This window comes from Panthera pardus, unplaced genomic scaffold, assembly GCF_024362965.1.
Source record: "Panthera pardus isolate Hobbes unplaced genomic scaffold, ASM2436296v1 HiC_scaffold_13, whole genome shotgun sequence".
Classification (NCBI taxonomy): domain Eukaryota; kingdom Metazoa; phylum Chordata; class Mammalia; order Carnivora; family Felidae; genus Panthera; species Panthera pardus.
The window spans coordinates 134,017,507-134,028,773 of record NW_026526688.1 but is presented as its reverse complement, the minus strand read 5'-3'; positions in this window follow the sequence as shown (position 1 = coordinate 134,028,773).

Sequence of the window (11,267 nt, the reverse complement as noted above, 5' to 3'; positions counted from 1 at the left end):
TGCTCTGTAAAGGAGCTACTACTTACCCTCCAACTTTCCATCTTATGAAAGCTTGCTGCAAACGTTTATCTGCTGATGTCCTTGTAGGTTGTTATTCCTTCTTGGTCAGTGTAGTGGGTTGTTACATGGTGTTGAATATTCCATGTTTAACCTAAAGTCCATAATTTAATTTAAACTACTGATATGACTGTCTATATGGTAACTAGTATGGAAGGAATATATTTGCATTCAGTAATCTAGCTTAAACTCTCAAAGCTTAAACTTTTTCATACAGATAACATGTATTTATCATATATATATATATATATATAATATATATGTGTGTGTGTGTGTGTTATGTAGATGTAGATGTATATATATATATATATATATATATATATATATATAATATGTTTACATTTAAAAAAGTATATTTTCTGGGGTGCCTGGGTGGCTCAGTCAGTTAAGCATCTGACTTCAGCTCAGGTCTTGATCTCACAGGTTCGTGAGTTCAAGCCCCACATCAGGCTCTGTGCTGACAGCTCAGAGCCTGGAGCCTGCTTCGGATTCTGTGTGTGTGTCTCTCTCTCTGCCCCTTCCCCGCTGTGCTCTGTCTCTCTCTGTCTTAAAAATAAACACTAAAAAAAATTTTTTTAATAAAAAAAATAAATAAAAATAAAATCATCCTTTCTTTTTTAATGGACTTAGCTGCCATGTACAGGATGCTTAATTTTTAATACTACATGTTTCTAGGGTGATTCATTACTGAGACTTGCAGGTTTTTAAAGACTGAATATTTCATTGTGAAAGGATGTCAACCTAAAATAAAACTGGAGGATATGAAATGAAGAATCTATCTAATGCATGCACCTCAAAAGAATAGAACTTTAGATATGAAAGACTGATTTCCATTGAATGCCTGATTTACAGAAGACTAAGACCTACCTCCTGACCAATGAACATCCACCAAGAATCTCTCTCCACTCTTAAGCCAATGAACTTACTGCATGGACTCTGGCTGTACTTCCCCTTCTGTTGCACTCCTTGCCTATAAATACAGCCCACCCCAAATGCTCAATAGACTCACCTGTAGCCTACTCCAGCATGTTTCCTGAATTGCAATTCCTCTGCCATTCTAAAATAAACTTACTTTCTGATAATTTAATTTTGCCTCAGTTTACCATTTCATTTGGATTGACATCATGCTTTCTTAAGTAAATGGGTGGTCAAAATTTAAATTATAAACAAATTCTTTTAACTATTTTAAATGGCAAGCATGTTAATACTAGACCATGATGTACTTGACCATGCTCTCTTCAACAGATAAAGGAGTTCAAACCCATTGCATGGCTAGATCTCTTCTTTATTGCCTCAGACATATTATTAACACATTATGAATAATTCCTTAAAGGTATTCCCTTCCAGGGACACCTCAGTGGCTCAGTTGGTTGAGCAACCAACTCTTGATTTTGGCTCAGGTCATGATCCCATGGTCGTGGGATCAAGCCCCACTTCAGACTTCACACTGAGCGAGAAGCCTACTGGGATTCTCTCTCTCTCTCCTCTGTCCCTCTCTCCTGCTTGCACTCTCTCTCTCTTTCTAAAAATAAAATAAAATAAATTTTAGATTTATTAAATATTTATATTAGATTTTAATAAAATAAAATAAATTTTAGATTTATTAAATATTTATATTAGCTTTTATTAAAATAAAATTTAAATTTTATTTGGAAAAATAAATTTCTAATACTTTGAAATATCCAAAACATACATTAATAGTCAAGGATAGATGTGATATTGTGGTTTATAATAAGAAATATATATATGGTCTTCCTCCCACTCCTGTCACAAAGCTCCTAAAACCCTTGGGATTTCCTAAGTGACTAGAGGGATACAGGTGTCTTTTCTTACCCATAAGCCCCTTTCAACCCACACATGAGTTTATGTTAATGAGGTGACTTCTGGAAAGTCCCTAAGTAACCCAAGAATGGTGGTTTGGTTGCAAGGGGAACCAGCCTTGGTTAGAAGATTGGAACTTGAAGCAACCCTTCCAACATCCCCCACCTCTGGGAAGGGGAGAGGAGCTGGAGAGGGAGTTAAGATCACCAATGGCTGATGATTTAATCAATCATACCTAGGTAATAAAGCCTACATAAAACCCCAAAAGGACAGAACTTGGAGAGCTTCCAGGTTGGTGAACACAGACATGCAGGGAGAGCGGCACATGTCCCTTTCCTTGTACCTTGCCCTAAGTATCACTTCCATTTGGCTATTCCTTGATTATACCCTTTTATAATAAACAGTAATCTAGTTAAGTGAACTGTTTCCCCAAGTTCTGTGAGTCACTCTACCAAATTAATTGAACCCCAAAAAGGGGTTGTGGGAACTCCAATTTGTAGCCAATTGATCAGAAGCATGGGTAAAAATCTGTACTTGGAACCAATGTCTTAAGTATGTGGGTGGGGGGTGGGAGGCAGTCTTGTGGGACTGAGGCCTTCACCTGTAGGATCTGATGTTATCTGCAGGTAGGTAGTGTCAGAATTGAGTTAAATCGTAGGACTCACAGCTTGTATCACAGAATTGCTTGATGTGTGGAAAACCCACACATCTGGTGTCAGAGGGGAAGCAGGATTATACCAGAGCACCAAGAGTAAAGGGGTGCTGTTGTTCCTTTACAACATAATATAATTTTTTATTGTTAAGGCAATGTCCGCATGTTGCTAGAATAAATCAACTTTCAAACAGCTCTTCTACTTCCTGAAAAGGAGACTAAAAATTCTTCAACAGAAGGCAGGCTTTTTCTTTTATAGTTAGATATGGAAAGCACAGGCATGTTAATAGAATCTCACCAAGGTGTAGTGTAAATGACAGATACAAGGACATCTTCTGAGAGGAGATACAGATAGCATGTGAATATGAGCCCTTTCAGAAGAATATGGGTAAGGAGCAGGGGGCAGGGGGCAGACTATACCTGGAGCATGATTTTGCCTAATTTATTATATGACCTGTGAGAAGTTACCAGACATTTTTGCCCTACGAGTCCCCTTAAAAAATGTTCAGTGGGGAAATTTTTCCTTTCCCTCTAGGTGAAATCTATGTCTCATTGCTTATTGAATCTCTTTCCCTTACATAATAGATGATCCATATAGTCACTTTTAGTTGAAAAAACAAGTCTCAATTCAGAATTAGAAGGTCCAATCCAATGTATTCAACACTTCAGTCTTCACTCCAAGGTGAGAGTATTCATCAACACTTCAGTCTTCACTCCAAGGTGAGAATCTTCTTCCTCCTCCCCCAGCAGAGGCCTGTGGTTGACTCCCATTGGTCTTATGGAAGGAGTATAGGTTTGCTCTGTTCTCCGTCCCCACTTACTTCCTCTCTCACTCTCAAGCCCCAGATTAGAGTAAAAGAGGAACATGAAATCAAGGGGTTAGGATATTACCTGCCTGAGTGGACAGCTCACATTCTGAGGCTGCCACTTCTTTAAGGCTCACTGTCTCTCTCTTAGATATAGTTGTGTGTTCTATAGAGGAGCTTCTTTGACAGGCACAAATCCATTGCTTTTGGCTTACAACTCCCCACCGCTCCCCTAGCCCTTAGACACCATACGATACATGGTCCACTCTACAGAGACCTCACCTACTGCAATCTTGTCCTCCTCAGTGATATTACAGGCTAAGATAGAACAAGATATGGTGCCGTGTTAGGTCTCTCTCCCTTGTGTCTATACCTGGGAAGGCATCCATTAACTTCACAAACACTCGAGTACAAATCAAGCAAAATGCAGGCACCTCTGTCCTGCTGATGGTTTCCTCTGACTCCTCTAGTTTTCTCAGCTGTGAGGAAAGCCCATATGTCTCCAAGTTCAGGGAACACATTTCAAATTTTCTAAGGACTCTCATAGTAGCTTCCTACACTGGGCTAAGAGTGGAGGCAACATCCTGCTCTAGTAACCCAGGGGAAGGGGGTGGAGGCCTCAACACTGTTTTCCAAGACATCTCTCTCATTTTTTTTTTTACAAATTCCCCCCACTTGCCACATTCTGATTACTTTTGAATTCTTTCAATGACTGAGGTGTCAAAAAGTATTGCAAAGGATTGTTTTCTTTGAAAATTCTACATTTTGTTTTGCCATCTCACTTTGGTAGGCAGATCTGTTGAGTGGTTCTCAATCCTACTCAACCCAATATATACAAACTTTAATAACAAATCTTTTTATCACTCTACTACCATGGAGTGAAATTTACAGATAATACAACCTACCTACATATATAATTCTAGAGAATCAATACAATGCCTCAACTGTGAAATAAAGGAGAGATAAAATTTTATGTACATAGTAAAATAATATGCATTTCCTTATTTATGTTTCAGGTATGCCTCCAGTGGAAAAGAAAAGGAAGTCAGATTTTTGCCCTCAGTTGTAATGAATTCATTTGGATTTAAGAAAAGGTAATATTCAATTGAATATTGTCAAAGTTTCTTCTCTATATTTGTCGTTTTAAAATAAGGGATAAATAAAGATATTCAGGGTTGGCTAGATAAGAGGGAGAGGTTCTTTCAACATGCATGCAATAAATGATCCATTTTAGCAATTTTAATTCCACAATTGATACTGCCTTCAGTAACATATTTTGAACCCCTAGTAATTTTTAAAACATAAAAAGCTGTATAAAATCTTTCCTCTAGGGGCGCCTGGGTGGCTCAGTCAGTTAAGTGTCTGACTTCAGCTCAGGTCATGATCTCATGGCTTCTGGGTTCGAGCCCCATGTCAGGCTCTGTGCTGACAGCTCAGAGCCTGGAGCCTGCTTCGGATTCTCTGTCTCCCACTCTCTCTCTGCCCCTCCCCCACTCTCACTCTGTCTCTCTCCCTCTCAAAAATAAATAAACAGTAAAAAATTTTTAAAAATAATACTAACATTTCTTTACTGACTACTGACTAAAGTGACCAAAAATGCTAAATAACTGAGTTAATAAAGCCCGTGCTCTTGATTATCAGATATGGAAATTTACCTGGCCAGATTTACCAATATTAGCTTTTACCATCTAGATGGAATGCATAGACAGGTGCTTAAGACTGAAGGCATCTTCATGAACCTGGTGCTCATTGTTAGGAGAGAAAAAACATACCCCCTTTGTGTACCTGTTTATACAATTGGTTCTTATTTAGAAAAGCAAAGTACAAGTGATAAGTGGTTTAATTGACATTTTATATACATATATAAATGTATACTAATATATTAGTATACTATATATATATATTAGTTTCAGCATACCTTCAGCAGCCCACTGTAAGGAAAGTAGGCATATGTCTCTTATAGGCTTTGCCTCTTCAAGAATCAACTACTGTGAGTTACTCTTCATGAAGCTGCATTATGGTTGAACAGATAAAACCTCATCTGTACTCTTGTATAAATCTCTCCCAGTGTGAAGGCAAGGATTAAAACAGTCTTTCCTGCAGTTACCCCGAGCTTATTCCTCTAATTCTACGTTGGATTCCAGTATTACCCTAGGGAAATCATTTACTCTCTTGGTTCCAACTGGAACTAGTGATTCTGACATCCTAGGTTTGTTATCCAAAAGTACTAGCAATTTAGTGTTGTTTGATGTGCATGACTAGCAGGTGTTATTATGTGTGTTGAGGCACGTATAGCTCCTCCCAAGGAATCCAACATTTGGAAGTGCCTTCCAAAGCATTTAGTCCAAGTTACTAATCTTCTGTCCAAGCAGGTATTATCCTTGGTAACTTCCTATGCTTGACTTTGAGAGAGTAGCAATCAGAGCCTGTGCCACACAATCTATCTGAGAGATTTCATTATTTTACCTCTTTGTATTGTCAGTGCAACTTTTCTGAAAATATTAGAATATTGTTTAGGAAAGATCCTTTTGTTTTCTCCATAACTGGATTCATTTTCAGATGTGAAGTCTACACACAAACCAGTTATAAAATTTATGAAAACAAAACCAAAGATGCATAACTTACATTCGAGCCTGTTTTTGTATTAATAGATTCTTCTTTAAGCACACTTTTAACACATAAAATTATATTTAAATTTCTCAAACTTGCATGTCACCAGATTCAAAGCTCTATAAATATTATCACAGATCACCATTCTAATCATCGTAGAAAACTCTACTTGAATAATTACCCTTTAAGATAAAAACAAATAGAAACAAAATCCATTAAAACTTTACGCTTTACCCTCTGGTCATATTAGCCTGAATAGTTAAATCTTTAGTCATATGCAATCTTTGCTTACATGAGTTTTTCAAGTATCTTATAATTGAAGAATAATAGGACTATCTACTCTAAGCATTCACAACTTTTTTTGGTAACTCCACATCAAGCTAAGTGTAGAATGGAAAATGGGCACAGGTCTGCTTTTATGGCTTACAGAGCCAGCGGTCAGGCTACCTCTCTAGGCAGTGAACTCTTATCTCTGGTGATCCTCAAATGAAGGTTTGAATTTCTTGGGAGTGTGTGGGGGGCCAGGCCCCGGCGCCAGGCTGAGACCGGGTCGAGCAACGTTCCCTGTTGACTCAAGCCAACCCGGTGGTTCCCCCTCCCGTTCCCTCACTCTCAAGGGCATACGAAAGCCTTGTCAAGGCTGAGAAAGTTAATTCCTGAAGCCTGTGGTCTGCAGGTGTTGGCAGTAATGCTACCTCCCTTTTTCTACCCCGAGTCAGATAGAAACAAACATGGGAATTGTGTTTTGCTAGCAATCTTATCAACAAGGTCTTGTGACCCGTCTAGAAAATGCAAGAAACACAGAACTAAATGTTTTGGTGGGCAGCAATTATGTGAAACCTGTTTATTCTTAGAATGACCTAACCCATAAGGGTCTGGTTATAAAAGATTGTGTACAGCAACAATAAAGCCATCACTTGGGCCATCAGCCCAGGGGACCCTCCTGTTCCCAAACTTTCTCTTCTCTCTTTTTTTCTTGCATTCCCCTACCCTCAGGACCCTGACCTCGGTGTTTGTCGCGCTGGCCGCGACAAGTGGCGCCCGAACAGGGACCTGAGACAACAAGGAGGAAAGTGAAAGCGGACCGCGCGGCGTCTAATTCAGGTAGGGGAACTGTGCCAGCAGCACAGACGACGGGAGTAAAAGTATGGGACAGAAACGTCTATGGAACAGGGATATTTTATAACTGCCTTGCAGGCTCTTATGAAGGAGAAGGGAATTAAGGTTTCTCAGTCAGCCCTTAGGGAATTTTTTGACATAGTGCATGATTATTGCCCATGGTTTCCAGACGGGGGTACAGTTGATTTAAAGGATTGGCAGTGAGTTGGTCAGGAACTTAAAAATCAAATGAAGATTCGTGGAGCTGCGGTTCCAGGGACTTTGTGGTCTACTTGGACCTGTATTAAAAAGGTCCTTGATCCTGGAGGTTGCTGCAAGATTTGAGAGCAATTAATGCTGTCATGAAGCCCATGGGGGCTTTGCAACCTGGCCTCCCTTCCCCATCGGCCATTCCTTTACAATATCAGTTACTAGTTTTGGACTTAAAAGATTGTTTTTTTACCATTCCGTTGGCCCCTGGTGACGGAGAACATTTTGCATTCTCCCTGCCTTCCACTAACTTACAGGAACCTGCTAAGCGGTATCAGTGGAAGGTCTTACCGCAAGGCATGGCTAACAGTCCGACTTTATGTCAAGAGTTTGTGGCCAGAGCAATTGCCCCTTTTAGACAGAGTTTTCCCCATGTATATTGTATCCATTATATGGATGACTTACTTTTGGCTGCTAAAACTGAGGAATTATTACAGGAGGCTTTTATTTCTCTTCAAAGATGCCTTAAAGCATATAATTTGATTGTTGCCCCTAAGAAAGTTCAAAGGGAAGCACCTTTTGAATACCTAGGGTATCTCATCTCCAAATCAACTGTCCGACCTCAGAAAGTATCAGTTAGAACCGGACATTTGACTACTCTAAATGATTTTCAGAAATTATTAGGAGATATGAACTGGATTAGAAATACACTAGGAGTCACCACAGAACAATTACTGCCTTTGTTTAATATTCTAAAAGGAGATAGTTCTCCAGCATCCCCGCGAAGTCTCACTCAAGAAGCTAAAGAAGCTATAAGACATATAGAACAGGCCATTCAGCAGGCCCAAGTCACTAGAATTGACCCTTCTCAGCCTTTGTATCTAATAATATTAAAACCTCAGGTCATCCCCTTTGCAATTCTGTGGCAATCTCATGGCCCACTTGAATGGCTACATTTAGCCTTACACTCTCTGCATGTCATTAATCCTTTACTATGTATGGTTTGTCTTCTCATCATTAGAGGAAGATCCCGAGCTGTTCAGCTCTTTGGACACGATCCAGAAATTATTGCATGTGCCTTTCTGACACAGAAGCTGGTGGACGCTGCTTTTGCTCAGTCCATCGAATGGCAACTTGCCTTGGCTAATTTTACAGGTCAAATTAAATTTCATTTACCTTCTGATTCTTTAATACAAGGTTTCAGTCTTATAGATATTTTGCCCTATATCCTATTGTTTGTCAGCCGATTGAAGATGCTGCTTCCATTTTTTGTGGATGCTAGTAAAGAGGGTAAAATTGCAGTGTATTATGTCACTTCTCAACATAAAAATTTGATCACTTTAAATTATACGACTAAATCTGTCCAAAGGGCCGAGCTTTATGCTGTACAGGTAGCCCTAAAAACTTACCCGGAGTCTATAAATGTCTATTCTGACAGTCAATATGTTGTCAAAGCCGTGTTGCAACTTCCCACTGCCTTTATACTGACAGCAGATGAAGAACTTTATCATCTATTTCATGCTATACAAAAACTTCTTAATTCACGGCATAGTCCAATTTATATTTCCCACATTCGAGCTCACACCGACCTGCCTGGTCCCCTAGTTGCTGGGAATCGGATAGCCGATGCAGCAACCCATTTATTGCAAGTTCTGCCCATTACCACTCCTTTGGAAACAGCCAAAAGGAGTCATGATAATTTTCATCAGAATGCGGCAGCCCTTCGACGAGAATTCAAAATATCTCGTGAAGCGGCCAGACGAATTGTTAAACAATGCGGCATCTGTCCGCAATTCTTCCCACAGCCGGTCTATGCCGTTAATCCCCGAGGTCTTCGGCCCAATGATTTGTGGCAAATGGACGTCACCCAATATTTACCTTTTGGGAAATTGCAATATATACATGTGTCTGTAGATACTTGCTCAGGCTATATACATGCTTCAGCCCACTCAGGAGAAGCATTTGTTGATGTTCAAAATCACCTATTTTCTGCCTTTGCAGCAATGGGCAAACCTCATAAAATAAAAACTGACAATGGTAGTGTTTATACTTCTAAATCTTTTGCAGAATTTTGCCGCCAACTCCGAATTGAGCATACAACTGGCATTGCTTATAATTCCACAGGACAGGCTATTGTTGAGAGAGCTCATCTGACTCTAAAACAGTATCTGCAAAAACTTAAAGAAGGGGAAATATTAAAGGGAAAGATAAAGTATTCCCCACATGTGCATCTCACTCTTGTGTTGTATGTTTTAAATTTTTTAAATGTCAATGAAGCAGGGATGACTGCCGCAGAGAGTCGCTGGGGAAAGAATCAAGAACCTCTCTTGATGGCTAGATGGAAAGATATGCCGGAAGGCATTTGGCGAGGCCCAGACCCAGTCCTTCGAAAAGGGCGAGGGTATGCTTGTGTTTTTCCACAGGATGAAGAAGCGCCACGCTGGGTCCCGCTTTGGCTCCTCAGAGACATTACGGTTGCGCCGAAAAATGGCCAAATTGACAGCGACGGAGCCCCCCCCCCCAGAAGCGACAAGGGCGGAGTCATAAGGCGGGTACACCCACCTGGGGACAGATAAAGAACCTGCTGACCCAGGCCACTGATGTAGTGATGGCCTCAGGTAGAGAGGTAACGGCCACACATGTCTTCTTGGCATGCCTGTGCATTCTAACTACAACCGGAGAGTCTGCCCTCTATTGGGCATACATGGTAGGTCCTCCTACAGTACAACCTGTAACATGGAGAGACCCCACACCCAAAGTATACACCAATCTCACCTTTATGGGAGGGAAAGATGCAGGGTTTTTGCCCACTGTGTCGGCCTCTATAAATTGGACGGCACTCTCTGCAGGAGTACCCATCTGCCTGCAAAGAGTGTCTACGCCGTACAAACTTGCTTATGGGTGTTTGGGTACGAAACCAGTAGGGCGCTCTATTACTTATACATTGTGGCAAAATGGCAAGCGTCCTTCTGAATGGGTACCCCGCTCTGTTGCCGCTTATTGGCAAAAGAGAGAATTATTAGGAGAATGGATGTTTTTTGGACCGCGTGATACCCCTCAGAATCTTCCTACATGTCCCTCAGCTGGTCAAGGCCTTACTGGGAACTCACCTTGGGGTAAATGTGCCCAATCCTCTTCACTGAGGATGACTCCTAAAGACATAAACTATACCATTACAGATTATTCCCGAAAGGCCTGGCTAGCTCAGTCGGTAGAGCATGAGACTCTTGATCCCAGGGTCGTGGATCCACTTCCTAGCGAGGTACAGGTACACCATAAGATTATCCCACAAACCATTTTGCAATCCCCTGAAGGAAGAATTCATTCTGATCTTTGGAAAGTATATGCTACCTTTGATAAAATATATACTAATGACAGCTTTAGTTTTCCAGAATATTATGTTTCTCCAGTTCTGCAATTGCGTGCCTGTGTTCCTCCACCCTACTATCTGATTGTTGGAGATGGAACTATTACTCCAGTAAAAGAAGATGGTCATCAGTTATACCGGCTGACGTGTCCTGCTTGTGTTTTGACCAATTGTCTACCAGTAGATGGACCCTCTAGAAGTGGAATGAAGGTTTATCTGGTCTTACAACCTCCCTATTGGATGTTGCCAGTAAATGTTACAGGACCTTGGTATCCTAATTATGGGATGCAATTGGCCTTAGAAATCAGTAAACGGCTGCGCAGGACCAAACGGTTTCTTGGACTCTTAATTGCTGGACTCATAGCAGCAGTGACTGTAATTGCCTCTGCAACTGTATCTGTAATATCCTTACATGAAAGTGCCCAAATGGCATCCCATGTAAATGAATTGGCTCATAATGTATCCAAGGTGTTTGCCACTCAAGAACGAATAGATCGTAAATTGGAAGCCCAATTAGAGGCACTACAAGAAGCATTAATGTATCTTGGTGATCAGTTTGCTGTTTTGCGTACCAGACTTTCTTTAATTTGTCATGATGCATATAAGCATATCTGTGTTACCCCTTTAGAGTATACCAATGTGACAT